Here is a 17849-nt window from a genome sequence, read left to right on the forward strand (position 1 = left end):
CATGCACTACTCCACCAGAACTGCAGAAAAAGTGCACCAAAAACATGCTCAGACCATGACCGCTCAGACCTTATGCTGGCAAATTCAGACTGACTAGAATTGCCTTAAATAAAGTGCTAACAATAGTTATTTTATTATTTTATATAGTTTATACTTGTTAACACTATAACAAGTATAAACAATATTATATATATATATATATATATATATATATATATATATATATATATATATATATATATATATATATATATATACACACAGTATATATACACAGTGTATATGTGTATATATGTATATATACACAGTACTTTATAATAAATTTAAAACATAACATTTACATAAAATTAATTATACTAACTATCATTTTAATTTCTGAAATTTGTACATACTAAATATCATATTTTAATATAGGTACATATAAGCACTTTAATTCTTCTTCAATTGCTCAGCCATGAAGACCTGGAAAGTGGCAGCAAAATAAATCAGACCAGACCTCTTCTATCTAGTATAGTGATATACTAGTGCTCAGAAGACAGAGGTCAGTAATGGAGACTGGTTGGAAAAGACAGAAAGACTGAGAAAAAAAAACCTGCACTCTTTCCAGAAGTATTACACCATCCAATAGCATTTCCTCACAATGTTACTCTCTTTTAAGTCCGTCATGAGTAATTGCTAGTCAATAGTCTTTGCCAACGGCATCATCGTCATTTATTATTTGACACCAAAGTTCTTTGTTTCAGAAAAGCAGGTCTGATTGGGAAGTTGCTAATTACACTGTCACAGGGCTATCAGTGTGTTCCCGCTTCATGGGAAGTAAAGTGCAGCCTCCTGAGGGACCCTCATAATGGGGAGAGTGGTGCTATCACCTCGGGGGCTGAAGTGACAGCGTGTATGGATGTCAACGCCAGTTTGGTATGAGGTGTCTGACTGAGAGTACAGTTCACAGTGGGTCGATGACATCAACCCATCATCACCGTCACTGTTCTTACAGTTCGCAGCCGCTCGTGCACTGCAGCGCCTGTGATGAGTATAATCATCACACTCTATCCGTTAAGTCAGACTATCACACGCTCATGCCCAGCCAGAAGACATATACTACTTGAAAAAAACAAGAGACCTCAGGTTAAAATAAAGCAGCTCAAATGGGAGATCAGAGGCTTGATCTATGTTAAATTGTAATGTCAAGTTAACTATGAAACAGCAAAGAAAGTATATAAAATTCAGTTTTTTATAAGATTATTCAATTTGAATGTTTTCTCCCATCAGTTAAATAAGCAGAGACAAGAATTCACAGAAGTCATTTTTGATATGGCAGCCTGCCAATTGTCTCATGCGTTACTCATTTACTGAATCGCTTAAATGTTACTGATATTTTTACTGACTATGTTATTTTCTTTAAAGAGGCCATATTATGCCCTTCATTACAAAATCTTGATTTTGACTTTTACAGCACCTCTCTTCCCAGTCTGTCTGTAACTCTGTTTATTCATGGTCTCTATGAAGCTCCTCCTTCCGAAAAGTGTGCAATGTGCTCTGATTGGTCGGCTGGACCAGTGTGTTGTGATTGGTCAACCGCTTTGTTTCGGAAATGTCACGCCCCTTACCATAACCACGAGTTTCAACACACCCAGGCCTCACCCCTTTTGTGTGTGTATGTGTGTGTGTGTGTGTGTGTGTGCCTTGGGCGGGAATTATTTAAATGAGGGATATTGTGACGTGACGAAACGAGGCGTTTCAGGGAATTCAGAAACAATGCTTACTGATAACTCCCTTTGGAGAGGAATTTGTGCTTTGTAACTTGTTTCATGCTCAAACAGCAACATTTCACATTAAAGAAATTTGAAAATGTAAAAAAAACAAAAAAAAAACATTTTTAGACCTTTTTAAACAAACAGAATGTGCCAAAGCTGATTTAGCCTGGTTTTATGTTTTGGTCCTGGATATGATATTTTTGAACGTCTTATTCCAATGTGCAAATTACTTTAAACATCTAAGTTGCAGTTCGGTCTAGTATTTAAGTTTTTTTGACTACTTGAAAACATAACAGGAAACATTTTATTTTGGTTACTTTTATTTTAGATGTGGTTTCTAAAACGTTTTTAAAACAATGTACTGCAACATTATATATTGCAACCAAAATACAACATTGTGAATGGTTGTAAAAATGTTTTGTGTTTGCTGGGTTCAGCCCGTACTCACCAATATCAGTTTCTTGCAAAAATTATTTATTAACGATAAACTTGCAGCTCATATGTGCCACAGGGGTTTTCCAGACCACTATATTTGTATAAAAGACTGATGCGCCACAGAACAAGTATGCAGAGCGGTCCATGTGCAACCCTGATTTACTGTCACCCGCCGCCACCTCCAGCAGCCGGGCTGTGAGGAATGAAGGGATTGAAGTGGAGGGCCGTGTATAGGGATCGATGGTGGGGGAGGCCAATAAGAGCTCTCACCCCACAGACATGCTGGTGGTACCCTGATTCTGCGGGTAATCAATCTACTCCCCAGGCCGCCCGGTCCAGCGAACAGCTTTGTTGCGCTGGGCCCTGTGGAGTCATGGAGGGAATCTGCTTTATTAAGACTCATTTGTCCTCTAACAAGCCACAGCGGTGGACAGGTGATAAAACACTACACCACAAACACATATTACCGTCATCATTGCCAACAATGTCAGTGCAGCCGCCATCTCCCCCCGTGCAGGTTTGTTTTGTTGTGGCAGCTCACACAACTGAACGCAAAACAACACACTACACGTTACAGAAACTACAGAGAAAAATTGCCATTAAAATCACTGTGCAAATTATAGATTTTTTTATATACACAACACTACAAGTTTGAGGTTAGTACTTTTTTAATATATATATATATATATATATATATATATATATATATATATATATATATATATATATATATATTAGGGCTGTCAAACGATTAATCGCGATTAATCGCATCCAAAATAAAAGTTTGTGTTTACATAATATATATGTGTGTGTATGGAGTATAATTATTTTCTATATATAAATACACACACATGCATATATATTTAAGAAAAATGTGTTATTTATATATAAAATATTTATATTTAATATAAATTATATATAATATAAATATATATACACAGTATATACATGCAAATATTTCTTAAATATATACATGCATGTGTGTGTATTTATATATAGAAAATAATTATACACCGTACACACACATATATTATGTAAAAACAAATATATAATATAATATATATAATTTAATCATTTTATTCAGCAAGAATGCATTAAATTGATCAAACGTGACAGTAAAGACTTTAATTTATTTATTTTTTTTTTTTTTTGCCATCACAGGAAAAAAAAATTTTTTTTAAATATATTAAAATAGAAAAACATATTTCCCAGAATGCTTTTGCCCAACCCTGCTCCTCAGATAACACACAATTTACCATCTGCTGAAAAGTCATACAGTATATACACATTTATTAAAAACTATTAACTATTAAAACATATTTATATTTTTCAACAGTGTTGAAAATACTGTTAAGGACCTTGTTCTTTGACTTTGTTTGGGGGGCCACAGCTATTAAGAGAGTCAGACACCCCAAAACTTATAATCCAGGGAGGATTTTAAAATGAACCTTGAAATATTATGGTACTCTAAGACAGATTTATACTCTGGCCACTAAGTCCATATTTCTGTACGTTTGTTGGACTATGAATACTTAATGATGACGAAAATCTAATCATGATGACCTGCTCGTATTTCAGTGCGAAGAGAGCAAGGGAGAAAGAAAAACTGAAATTAGACGAACAGCAAAAACTATCCCCAAGGGCCTTTTTTACAGTTAAATGAAATAATTAGAGCCAACTCCCCTGTGGAAGCACTTTTTAAAATTCATTTTCAAGGAAATAATTAGTTTTTTTGTAATTATGTGTGTGTGTTGCATCTTTAATCTTTAATCACTGGGAGGCAGCACCCCTTTGGGCGGCAAGGTGTTACGCTACACCTATTTTTTTTGGAACACTTGTATTTTCGCTGAATGTCCATGCGGAGTGCCAAAAAATTGGCTTGAATATGAGGGATGCATACCAATGCTGGAGCTGACCAGGCATCATGTACCAGTGCTTGGAAGCCTTTGCTTAATTGGGCCATAAGGTTCAGAGGAAGTCCCTTTTGTGGCAAGAGAAATATTAATTATATACAGCCCTCTCCGACTATTGACGTAGCAAAAATCTCAATAGAGCAAGAGTAAGAATAACCTCATTTAGCCTCATGGGCCATTGCATATTTTAAACAGCCAAATTTATATGGAAAACAAAGGTCAATGGCAACAAAGGGATACAAAAAGAGCAGGGCAATTCAAGAACGATTGTCCAAATACATGAATATTAAGTTAAGAAGCAAATCTTAAGAAACATACACTAAGTGTTAATGCAACAAAATACTTCACACTGTGGCACAAAACAAATCTAAAACACATCTCAGTTCTTAGTAGTGGCCATAGTGGGCTTGAGAGCCTTTGTTTGTATGTTCATAAAATCCTCCTCACATACACAAACTGCACTTTAAACAGGACACAGCATTAGCGGTTAAGCCCTGAGATTGGATGTGGGATCGCCATCGGCGGTTTAGTTTATGCTTGGCCACAGCATCTACTGCGTAACGTCTTTCCTTGGAGCTCTGAGCTCCCAGGCACTTGTATTAATTGAGCTAGTAATTGAACAGTTGTCTTCATTAGTTCTGGTCCCCTGCACACGAGTCTTGGTTTCGGGATTACCAGAGATGTGTTTGCATGAGGAAGAGGGGGTTGAAGCCCTGAGGTGGATTTACAGAGAGGGGTTTCAAGCTCACACTGCTGGATTCTGTGAGAGGAAATGAGAGATGACCAATGTGTTCACCCTAGCAACCAAAGCTAATCCTAACAAAAATCCATGAGATGGAATTGCAGAGGCAATCAATATAATCAATCACCAAACACCACCACAACAACAAACAATATAGTTATAGTACCTGGTACCTGACACACTCTGAGGAAGGCTGAACGGCTGAAATGCATCAGTGTGCAATGTTTTAGTTATTTTTAATGTTTCTAGAGTGAGCCATGGTTTGAATAAAGGCTTTGTTAACTGGTTAAGAAGTGCCTTGGATCTTTTTTTCTATAAATACAGATATAGTTATAGTGTTTAAGTTATATGAATAAATATAGACTTTTATGTCTGATAAACTAATTATTACCTACAAATGATTCTTTGAGTTGGATGCTTTTAGTCAATTGATTAAACCAATTCACAAAACCTAAATGTTTCATTCACTGGTTATTGCTAACAAATCATTCTTTTGAGTTGGTTTCAGTAAAACATATTAATCAGTTCACAAAACCACTCACTTGTTAATGCTATCAAATCATTATTTTGAGTTGGATGCATTTCAATGAATCGATTGAACTAATTAATAGAACCAATTGCTAACAACTTTTTGTTGCTTTCAAATTTTTCATTGACGTTTTCAATGATTTGACTGAACCAGTTCACAAAAAGTTTTGTTCGCTCATTATTGCTAACAAATGATTCTTTGAATCAGATTTTCAATAACTGACAATGATTCACAAAAATGATCTTCCCCAGATCTTTTTTTCCCCAAAGCCAACTATGGTCGCAAGTTCTGTCGTTACCAATAGAGTTCAAAGAAACTTACGACCATAGTTGGCTAACAATGCTTTTGGGAAACGCACCCCTGAATGATTCGTTCACTGGTTATTGCTAACAAATCAGTCTTTTGAGTCAGATGGTTTCAATTAATCATTTGAATTGGTTATAAAAGCAGTGTGATTGATTAGTTTACTGGTTCATTCTTTTTTAGTTGGATGTTTTCAATAAATCGATTGAACCGATTTATAAAATCACCAATCTGAATGCCTTTTTACTTTTTAATGGCTTCAATGAATCATTTGAACCAGTTCACAAAACCGCTGAATATTTTTTTTTAACAGGAGAATTGAACATTGAACTGTTTGAAAGAACTCTGTTTCACTATAATCCAAATAAGATCTTAAGGGGAAACTAAAGAAATTACTTAAAGCATTCCTAAGTGCTTTCTACCATCATGTTTCACAGTAAAAAAAAATTTTGAAAAAAACACAAGAACACAAACTACTGCGAAACAAGCAGGCTGCGGTTTGGCAAAGCAATGCGCTTGAGGTCAGGCAGAACAGAGAGAAAGATAAAACTAAATTAACTAAGGGGTCCCTGACCCCCTTTCGGATAGTTTTAAGTGGTTTACAAGAGCTGCAAATCCTCACAAGATGAATAAAAAGCTGGTGTCTGACCTCATTCTAAGCCTGAAGATTTTTATTGACAAAAAAGAGAGAGAACGTGTAAGAGAAAGTGGTTAAAAAAATTATACTTTGACTTCCAAAGAGACATCTCCATCCCCTTTTAAGATGCATTTTAACATCAGCTGCAATTTGCATCCCACTCTGCCGACCAATTATTGTGGCGTGCAACGTGGAGAGGCAACAGTTCCAGAAACTCAAATTGTCAAGGAATAAAAAACAAAATATACCAAATAAAAAAATAATAAATAAATAGGTACACCTCAGACTTCAGGAAGAGTGGGTTAGCATGCCTGCTGATTTGCCAGAGGATTTAGGACAGTAGTTCTCCTCACAGAGGCTCGTGGTGAAATAATTATGCCTAAGTGCTTTCAGAGTTACGCTGAAAATGAAAAATGGTGGTGGTGTCCGCAGTTAAATAATGTTAATGACTTCGACTAGAAAAAATGCAATGCACTTTGCAGAGCGTGTCAAGAGCATAGCACATTGTTGGCTTAAAACAACCAACTTCACACAATATGGAGGGTTTTGACAGGGGGTTGGCTGGGGGTGAAGATCAAGCCACGCTTTAAATATCATACGCAGCGTGTGGCAGACACATAACACCTGTTTGCGAGGAGTTGAGACACCTTCTTCCTCTCGCTGATGCGGATTCAACGATTTCCTGGTAGCTAACAGCTTCTCGAAATGGGAAGTCGTTGCACCAAACTGGAACAAACAACGGCAGAAAGCATCATAAAAGGGATATATTATGAATATTCAGCGAGGAGGGAAAACTGAATCCTTCATTTTCACCTTTCCTCCGTTCTCTACATTGCAGCTTTTTCTTAACTGCATAATTAATGAGCAAAAAAAAAAGGAGTGTGAATTTGTTTGTGTTGCCAAATAAAAAGTGGTGAAAAGACAGGGGTTTTTATTTTTTTAACTTTCTTTTTCTGTTTTGTATTCTTTTGTGAAAACAATAGCAAAATAAAAATAGTAGACATTATATATCTTGTTGCATTTTGTTCTGTAATCTTATGGATGGACGTGAACCGGATTATATTGCAAGAGCAAACAGCCATTAAAAACAGCAAACGATATCTAACAGCTAAATGCTCTAATTTTTTGTCTAACAATGACCGTTTATAATACACAGTCACTCGTTCTGTCACTTAAAACAACCTCATGATAAATCCTTCCTGCTCAGACATAAACACAAACTCCCTTTGAGCAGACGCAAGAAGAAACTCGCATTTGTTTCTCTGACATCAATTGTTTCAGCTGTAATTTTCTCGACCTTTCTGTGCAGTCTTTATCCGTGAGAGCGTGATGTGCTTTTAAAATCCTCGCAAGCTATTTGCCTTCATGAAGACAACTGGCCATAAAAAAGGGACAGAAAAAGAAAAAGTAAGAAAAGGGGTAACTGCATATTTGCTCGCTAAAGGGAGGTGTTTTTTTCCCCATCCCTCCAAAGGTACACGCATCCCCCCCAGGAATAGATTAACTGACCTAGAATCAGCTGTCAGAGTTTGATACATTCAGAAGTTATGCAGAGAGGAAACTAGACAAATTCATGCATTTGTGATCCATCCCCGCTCTGGTGTACAGAGAAGTAAGGGGAACATTAGATGCGGCTTGGCTGCAGGCAGGAAGAGAGTAAGACAGGTATATGAAAGAGGCAGCAGAGGCTAATCTCGTAACCGTAGCCTAAAGAGACAAACTTCCCCTTCAGTTCTGGAGCTCCATTATTATCTGTTACGCTCTTGATTTCTATGGCCACATGACAGAATCCACCCCTCTCAACAGCACACCTCTGCCCCTCAATCTATCACCACTGTTAAAGCACAAGAGGATGAGTTTCTACTCTCGCCTGTAATGTTTTAAAGACAAAAATACAATATGTAAGTCTGTGCTCAAAAACTCCCAGGAACATGAAATGACATATTTGGCACTTTCCATGAATATGGTACACTTTTTACTTATTTTAAAGCATTCAGGACACAAATACTATTGTGTAACTATTTAATAACTGTTAAATATGTTAGATAAATGCATCACATGTCTGTCAAAAATGGTGCCTTTGGCCTGTTCCACCCTCAGAGGTCGAGACCACCTCCACTGGATCCAATTATATATAAAAATCATCTATCCAGTAATTGAAATCAATTAATGTAATCTTTTTGACAACATTTTTTTTTACATAATAAGTCAATTAATTGCATCAAAGCAACATTTCTATCATTTTAATGAATAAAAACATATTTCGCAAAATGAGTCCCAGATTTAGTCCCAAACATGTAAGAAAAAAAATACTCTTGGCTAAATTTGCAATTCTGTAGTCATGTTTTTTTGTTCAAAGGATTTTTTGTTTGTTTATTTCTTGAACACCAAATCAGTATATTAGAATGATTTCTGAATGATCATGTGACACTGCAGACTGTAATATCATATAAATATATCACTGTAATTCCATATATTATTTTAGGGTATTTACATTTATGTTTATAATTTATATGACTAAAATCAGAAATTAAAATCAAATATTTACTAGGTTTACAAATTATGGTAATTGGCATTATGGTAACAAAGTTGCAAAAAATGCAAACCTCATGTTAAATTAATATAAAACAGTAAAAACACATCCGTTGATGACTATGAATTTTTAAGAGTTTCAGGTCTGATTTTGCACCCTGTTAACCTATTGCCTTACATTGCACTGAACCATTAGAAGTATTTCATTGGTGCAGTGTTCTTTTTTATATCTTTTTATCTGTCTGTCTTTTCGGTTTATCAAAAGCATTTGCATCTAATGCGCTGTATTTCCTGCTCTGAAAAGACCTAGCGCTGTGTGTAATATCCCTGCACTAACCCCGACGGCTGCTTGTTTTCCATCTTGGCTGTCTCTCTCTGCTGGGTAACTGCTGACTGTGCTCTCTTTGTAAATATCTTTGATATGTATTGTGCTCATGTTTAAGCAAATATCAGAGGATAGCAGTGTAGCTGTTTGGTGGCCATTAAGATGCAGCGAGTGGCGTTCATTCTCAGACACTGTCTCTGCTCGCAAAGGTCAACTACCCAACCCCTCCCCCCCAACAAGACACACACACACACGTGTGTGTGGGTAAATAAGGGCCCGTTTACAAATGTGATGGGGAAACAGTTCACCTTAAAAAGCCATTAGGCACTGGGCTTTTGAACTTTACAGCCTTCTTTTTAATTTGCTACTGTCTAGCCTCTGGTTTTCCACTTTCTAGGACTGGCGATGGCAGCAAAACAAGCGGAGCTTCTGTATCAGCTTCAGATAAACGGTGGTAAACTTGAGGCAAACATTTAAATGTCTTTCTTTTTCCATCACTGATGCGTATGTACCTGTATGTACCTGACATGACATGAACCGATCGAACGGAAGACTCGAGATGTGACTCACCCATCCTTCCAGCAGCGGTCAGTGCGAAAGGTTCACTCTCTAGCTGGAAGCATTACCTGTCTCCTTGGGCTTGACAGGTTTCTGCACTGTCAACACGGATCAGACCAGCAGCCTAACCTACAGTGGCAGCGCCTGACCCAGGCAGCAACACACCTCAAAACCAGCTTCGGGCACGGCCGGGCCTAGCGACGGATCTGGATGGACTCATCGGCTGCAAGGGCGTCAGGATTGTTCTGGGGTGAAGGAAATTAAAGTTTAGTATTGTGTTTTTGTGACCCAGGTGTTTTGGGTCAGGATTTGTTAGAATTTCAAGGTCCACACATGACATGCTCTTGTGTTAAAAATAGATAGATGGAGAGAAATGGAACAGATTGCAGGGGATTAGTTTTTTTTTTTAAAGATTTCATTATTTTTAAATCTTTAAAATGGATTGAGATAAAATAAAGTATGCAACTGCAAAAGACATCCATATGACTCTGTAAAGTCGTATTCTTATTATAAATTAAAATGGTAACTACAATAAGGTTCATTAGATAACATTAGTTAATGCATTAACTAACATGAACTAACAATGAGCAAAACATTTGTTACAGTATTTATTAATGTTTGTTAATGTTAGTTAATAAAAATACAGCTGTTCATTGTTTGTTCATGTTAGTTCACAGTGCATTAAAGGGATACTCCACCGTTTTTTTATATTAAACTGTTATTCCCTTAACTAAGACGAGTTGATACATACCTCTCTTAGTTCGTATTAGTCTTAGTTAAGGGAATAACAGTTTAATATGAAAAAACGGTGGAGTATCCCTTTAACTAATGTTACAGCCTTTGATTTTAATAACGTATTAGTAAATGTTGAAATTAATATTAACTAAGATTAATAAATGCTGAAGTATTGTTCAGTCTTAGTTCATGTTAACTAAGGTAGTTAACTAACTAATGAACCTTATTGTAAAGTGTTACCATGTGTTTTGTACACATTTGTTTCATTTTACTGTGCATGCACGTAAACACTTACTTCTCTCCTGTGTTCTCCAGGGGTTCTCTCTCAGTTGACTGGTCCCTCTGGAGACTGCAGAAAGCTGTTAAGACTCCTGTGGTGTCTCCTGCTACAGCACCACTGGTTCATGTGTGCCGTGTCCCACAGGGAGTCTCCACCCTGAACAATGGACAGGTTATGAGAGTAAACAAATATGGCTTTTCTCCATTTCAAATGCAGAAAGCTGTGGTTAGGATCAACTGGGAGAGGAGATCAAGCTAACTGGGAGGGAGGAATAGTAACACAGTGTCAGAGGAATAAAATCTTATCTGAGAACAAGCATGAGATCGGACGAATAAATCTCAGGTTTAGGACTAGGATCTGGGTGAGGACACTTTAGACCGGCAGTTGAATGACAAAAAACATAGAGGGACTGAAAATCAAATCCGGTTGAGGTCAAACCCCCTTTTTCAAACCCCTAGGAGATCACAGTAATTGAGCATGTGGCTGCAGATCCGACAATGACATTCTATTCTATCAGGTAAATTATGACATTACATTTCTTAATAATTGTTTTACTGGATGGATGGATGGATGGATGGATGGTACATTTTGTCTTGTTTTCCTGAAAGAAATATATAAACTTATAATTTATCTAAAATCGCATAAGATAATAAGGTTTGTTTACAGCAAATATATATTTTTCTCCCACTGGCTTATTGTTTTTATTTCTAGTTTTATAAATATATATAACAAAAAGTAGTTATGCTTATGCTTCAAGTTCAAGTACTATTTAGATATTTCAATAATTTACTTCATAATAGGAAAACATTTATTTATTTTTGAGTGAACTATTGCAACAATACAGACTGAAGCACACATGACATTCTAGGTGAACATACTTAAATGCACGACAATACACCAGAAACAGGCTTTTAAAAACACAATTGTGAAAATAAATAAATAAAATACAGTCCTCTTACAGTATTCTATGTGGGAAATAAAAGGGCCTTCCTCTGCATATCCTATTTTCTCTGTGTCAGGACAACCTTGCTTTTGAGAATTATTAATGGCTCCCTTGTAAGCTGTCATCTTTTTCACTCCCCTCATCTTGCATTTTCCTCCGTTCTCTAAGCAGCACCACCACCACACAGGCCACAGATCAGCTCTATCAAACTCTGTGTGAGAAACCAAACAGTCCCTTAGGGTGAAATGAACGACCTAACACAGTACCCCAAAAAACTGAAGCCCCGTTTTAGGAATGGTATATTATTTTGATTGTGTGTGTGCAGTTGTTTTGTGAGGAAGCTGAGACGAAGGGGTGCGGGGACAAATCGCAGCATTGGGAGAGACATGTGGCCTTCGTTTAAACTGAGTCATAAATCAGAGCACTGACATAGAGAAGGAGAGAGAGAAAGAAAGAAAGAGAGAGAGAGAGAGAGAGCCTAAACTTAAAATTGCCTCAGCTCATTTTCAATGTTTTCAGTTTTCCTCATTTTTGTTGCTTCACCTTCCTCTCCTCATCCTGGTACTTTGTTTACACACCTTTTAAAATGCAATATCTCAGACGCATTAGCCTTCCTCCCTCCTTTGCAGTCGCTCTTCTCTGGGTTAAAAGTTAATAACTATAAGCTCTTTTCCTCACGTACCTCCATCACTCTCTCTCTCTCTCTCGTCTTCGTAGTCTCCCCCCACCCTAAGTAAAGTACACAGCGCTTCCCTTGGGCTCACAACCAAATGCCACGGCCATGTTAACCCCCATCCGAATTCACACCACTGCCCCTCGCTTTCATTTGGCCCTGCATACATTACGCCCTCACGTGTCCTCTGAGAGTCTCTCCGAGGACGCCGATCCGCCCAGCACCCCGCCATCAACCACAGTTCACCGCCCGGAGAGGACGTAAGGTCAGTGTGAGGAAAAGCAAGGGCAAAGCGGCCTTGTGCAAGAACAACAGACAAATAACATCTCAACATGTTTGCTATATATGAGAGGAAACAGGTTCTAGGTAAAAATGAAGAATTGTGCACTGATTAGACATCGCTACTCTCATTGCTGACAACTTAAGAGATAGTTTAGCCAAAAATGAAAAATCTATCATCATTTATACACCCTCATGTCATTTCAAACCTACAGTCAGTGTGTCTTTGAGTGTCTGGGATAATTTTGAGAATTGGATCAATCTCATTCGAAAATTAATCATTCAGTTTTGTGAACCAGGTCAACTGATTCTTTTATGGTACTTAAGCATAAAATAAGTTAATCTAATGCAATAAAGTATAAATATAGCACTAGAATGATGACATCAATGTCATTTTTTGGGGTGAACTATTCCTTTAAAGTTCCTTTACTGCTTCACATGTTCATATGCATTTATGTCAATTAAAGGCTTTCAAAAACCATTAGATGCATCGAAAAAAAGCATCGATTAAAGCCTGTTTTTTTTGTGTGGTTTTTTTTTTGCCTCTGGGATAAATTCAACTCTCTTGAGATTAAATATAACTCTGGTCAGTTTAACATCTTGACTGAAGACTTGAGTAATGATGCTGAAAATTCAGCTTCGCCAACAGTGGAATAAATTACATTTTAAACTATATTCAAATAGAAAACTAAATTGTAATAATATTACACAATATTACAGTTTATAGTGTATTTTTCATCAAATAAATGCAGGCTCGTGAGAATAAGAGACTTCTTTACAAGCATTACAAAAATCTAACCGACCCCAAACTTTAGACCAGTAGTGTACATGCAAAAATTAAAGTAATACTAACAATCGGCACTATCACATTACATTATTGTATTTAAGCCATTCTAACACACGAGAATGGCTAAGTATATCCGCCCGGTCTAATCCCATTTGCATCAATTGCCACTTATCAGTATCATGCAAATACACAACTGCTATACTACTGCTTGTATAGATTTTCTGAATGAAGTGCTGAAGATGATTATAATTGCTCAATAGTCATCGGCTTGTGCATGCGAAAGAGCCTAATAATGCTCTTTGGTAGCTGCAGCTGTAATATTTATCAGCTTTTCAAAAATCTACAGTGTTAATGTCAATCACGCAAGTACTTATGCAAGGAATCGGATTGCATTCAAATCCATCAGACAGGAGGGATAAGAACAATAATCCGAAAGTCATTACAATGAAATTTGTTATAAAATTTGATTAGATGTAGGAGGGAAAAAAAATCAAAGGGGATTTAAAAGAATGAGTTTAATGTACAAAAAAATGTCAAAGGTATCAGATCTGAAAGCCGAGCAGCCGTGTTTCCAGAGGCAGTGGAGGGAAGAAGAAGAACTGAAAGGCGAGAGATTTTCGCCCATCTCTGCTGTTTGCTCTGTTTGTCTGCTTTTGCATGATTAATATTCTGGTCCATGCCATCCCACTGCGCCCCTGCAGACAGCCCCCAGCCTACAGCTCGGACATTCCATTTTCCTCCAAAATTCACGCCCGAAACTCTCAGAGCGGCCCGTCAACAGTGAAAAGGAAGGATTCAAAGAGATGATGGTCTTATCGCTGGGACTAATGATGATGATGATGATGATGATGGTGGTGGTGGTCCTGGAGACAAGTGAGAGGCCTTCTGGGGAATGAGGTGTGGGGGTGATGGGGGGGGGGTGAGGTGCCGAATAGCACCCCCACCCTCGGCGGCGCTGTGGGCCGTGGCGATATGCGGGGTCCATTGTGTAGCGATTATGTAGGACGAACACGAAGGGTGCTAATCTTACTGTGGGAGGGTATACGTGCTTGTGAATGATTGAGCATAAGGAAAAAGAGAAAAGGAGGAGATGAGGAAGAGGAGAACGAGAGGACGAAGAGAGAGAGAGGGAGAGAGAGAGAACCCCCTTAGCAGCGATTAAGAAATGGTCTGTCACAGATTAAAGCTGCGGGGAGGCAAAAGGGAGATGAGGCGAAGCCTCCCACAGACACAGGCTCATGAGGACGCTTTGCCGAGATTACCTGCGGTTATACGCAAGCAGCTGCTTGGGCACACACACACTCACACACACACACACACACACATGCAGAAGAGCGGGAGGGTGAGAGAAAATGAGAGACATTGAGAGGGATGAGAGGGGGTAAAACAAACCTAAACCAAATAGGCTTGCAATTTACAGAGGGTGAGCGGAGAGACAGAGATGGAGAAAGAGACAGATGCCTGAGGAGAAAAGAAGAAATAAAGGAAGGATGGAGCTTGAAAAGATGCCTGCCACGACAGCAGCGACAAACAAAAAAGTGATGAAAAAAAAAAAAAATTTGCAGAGGGCCACACAGGAAAAATATATGCATCATTCATTTGTTCCTAATTTTGTTTTCGAGACTGTATACTAACAGCTATTCTTAGATTTACTTCAAGTTCAGCTATACATGAAGTCAAACAATCGAGTGGTCCTAATTAAAATTGACTTGTAATGTCGTCACCTTTATTTATATAGTGCTTTATACAATACAGATTGTTTCAAAGAATCTTTACAGTAATAATAGGAAAATTATGCATTTCAGCTGTTGTTCAGCTGAAGTCAGTTCAGTGGAGAGTCAGTCTTGTTGTAAAAATTATCATTTATTAAATTAGTTGATTTAATCTAAATCAGTTCTAAAAAAAAAAATGTTATCATCATCCAGCTCTCATAGACACAGTACAGTCAGATCACTAATATTGTTGAATATTATGTGTCCACAACTTAGCATGCCAGAGGTTATGTCACAGTTTGGAATCAAAATACTCTGTCTCCCAAAAAGTATTTCAAAAATAAAATAAAAAAATTAAAACTTCCATTTTATTTCAAATAAAATGAAACAAAAATCTTACATTTTATATTATAAATAAATAAGTAAAATATGTTCAAATAGATATCTAAAGATTGATTGATTGATTGATTTCTAAATGAAGGTATTTTTTCTAGTATTACAAACATATGTAGAACATATTTTCTAACAATTAAAAAAAAAAGTGCAAATATACTTGCAACTTTCTACTAGAATTCGCCAGTACTTCCATGGAGCAAAAAATGCAATTCATGATCCACTCAAATAAGTATTTAAATGTATTTTTAACACAATTCTTTAAGTAAGGGTTCATCAGTCATTTCACAGAGTTTGTTTCAAACAAAGAGAGAAAAAAAGGCTAATTATGGCTGAACTTCTCATCCCACAAGAGTCTTGTTTTCACACTCTACACCTGCCATGTAAATGTAAAAATTTCTTCACTCTCCCATTGACTGATTGACACATATGGGCAAGCCTCTTCCCACAATGCACCAAACTGGCAGGTCAAGTTTCGTTTTAGATTCATACCGAGTGAAGAAGACGAAGACTTGCTCAGTTTGTTACAGAAGAAACAAGGTCCTCTGACTGGCAGGTGAGGCTTGTTTTGAACTGCTGGAGCAATTAATTGATGAGCCAATTGAAACAAGAAGCCCGGGGCAGTACGACTCAGTCCAGGGAAGAGAGAGCGAGAATCGAGTTTAACCGTTTAAAACAAATGCTGACACAAAAGAGACAGTGCTATAGTCCGGTTTAACCATCTCAGACAAAGAGCCACAGTTTTTACCTGATACAAAAAAGAATTTGATGTTTATTTGATCGATTGTGCTTCTACACGATAAGAATAAAAAAACTGATAATAAATTTGTTTGCAGATACATCTTGGTTTGATATTTTGGATCCAATAAAATGACAATTTGATATCTTGCAGACATTAATCTGGTCTGGAATACATAATAACATTAGTGTCATAGAATGTGCATGAATTGTAGCGATGATGTTTTCTCTGCAGTGAAACATTATGCACAGTTCTTTACCTTTAAACAGCTCTACAGACCTCGATTGCGGGTCAAGGACACAGGAGAAGAATGGCCTTGTGAACCGTGTGTTTTCAACCTGGTGAACCGCTGGTCCCTAGTCCATCTCCACAAGCACTAATAAAACACTTATAAAACACAGCGAGTTGTGAATTATTACTGCATCACTCCCGACATGCCTCTGACAGGCTACGGTAGGCGAAGATAATTGCCCTTGCACTTGCTGCCTAATGAACATAATTACACGTTATTTCCCATTCTCCCTGTGATTAATTGTTACAACATTTCTTTGTTGGGTTCCCGACAAATTGCCACTTCATAATGACACTATTGCCTCTCTGCAGAGTGCACAATCAAAAATGGTTCTGGCACTTCAGCAGGCAGGCCTGAGGTCCTTGACAAGCAAAGTTAAATTGGTAAAGTAAACAGTCTTGACATTTGTTTGACCAGTAAGCAGTTAAAGCTCTTTAACAGAGTTTTTACCTTCATATTTAGTTGCAAATCACGGTGAGTTTCTTGGAACAACACTGATGTTTAATATAAACATTGGTAATATTAGTAGTGTTGGACTGTAATAGTCAAATAGAAATTTAAACATGTTCAACAATCATGTAACCTGTTTCATAAAATATCATTTCATATAAGGATCATTACGCCACTGTTAAAAGGAATAGTTCACTCAAAAATGAAAAATTCTGTCATTATTTACTCACTATGTCATTAAAATCACTATGACTTACTTTCTTCAAGTTTGAAGAATGTTCAAGACAGTGTTATTTTAGCATTAATTATACTATTACAGTTTTTATTAATATTTTCGGTAACACAAGTAACTTTTTGATTCTAAAAATGTATTAGTAAATGTTGAGATTAACATTAACTAAGATTAATAAATGCTTTAGAAGTTCATTGTTAGTTCATGTTAACTCGTTAACTAATAACAAATGAAACCTTATCGTAAACGGTTACCATATTTTGACTTTTGAATTGGCTTTATTTTATATAGTTTATAGTTTATTTATTTAAAAAACAAAAGGAAATCCCGCACACTATCAATTAGGGATGGCGAAAACTAAAAATTTTCTTGACCGACCACTGAGCCTCATTAGCCGGTTGAAACCGGTTAACCGATTAGTTTAAAATATGCTACGCTATTTGAAATAACAGCCATTTCGAGCCGCGCCTGCAATTTCGCAACTCTGACGCATCTCTCTGCCGCTCTGCCTCCCGCTCACGTCACTTTTTTAAAATCCCCTACAGCGCAAAACATGAGTCCCACAAACGCGGCGCCGAGGAGCTTGTATGTAATCGGAGGACAAAT

The 17849-nt window shown here is 37.2% G+C and overlaps 1 long non-coding RNA gene across 3 annotated transcripts in view; it reads right to left on the minus strand.

The window, feature by feature from the left end:
- Positions 1-2381: 2381 nt before the first annotated feature.
- Positions 2382-17849, minus strand: part of LOC307172667 — a 44045-nt gene continuing 28577 nt past the window's right edge. For 2 of the 3 annotated variants that reach the window (XR_013823745.1, XR_013823746.1), the window contains 2 exons: positions 2657-2734; positions 2382-2552 (listed from right to left, as the gene is read on the minus strand). This is a non-coding gene — a long non-coding RNA (uncharacterized lncRNA). Of the gene's footprint in view, positions 2553-2656; positions 2735-11734; positions 11898-17849 lie in introns of those variants that run through there. The other variant, XR_013823747.1, reaches the window with a different exon arrangement.

Source organism: Squalius cephalus (assembly GCF_949319135.1).
Source record: "Squalius cephalus genome assembly, chromosome: 15".
In the NCBI taxonomy this organism is placed as follows: Eukaryota; Metazoa; Chordata; class Actinopteri; order Cypriniformes; family Leuciscidae; genus Squalius; species Squalius cephalus.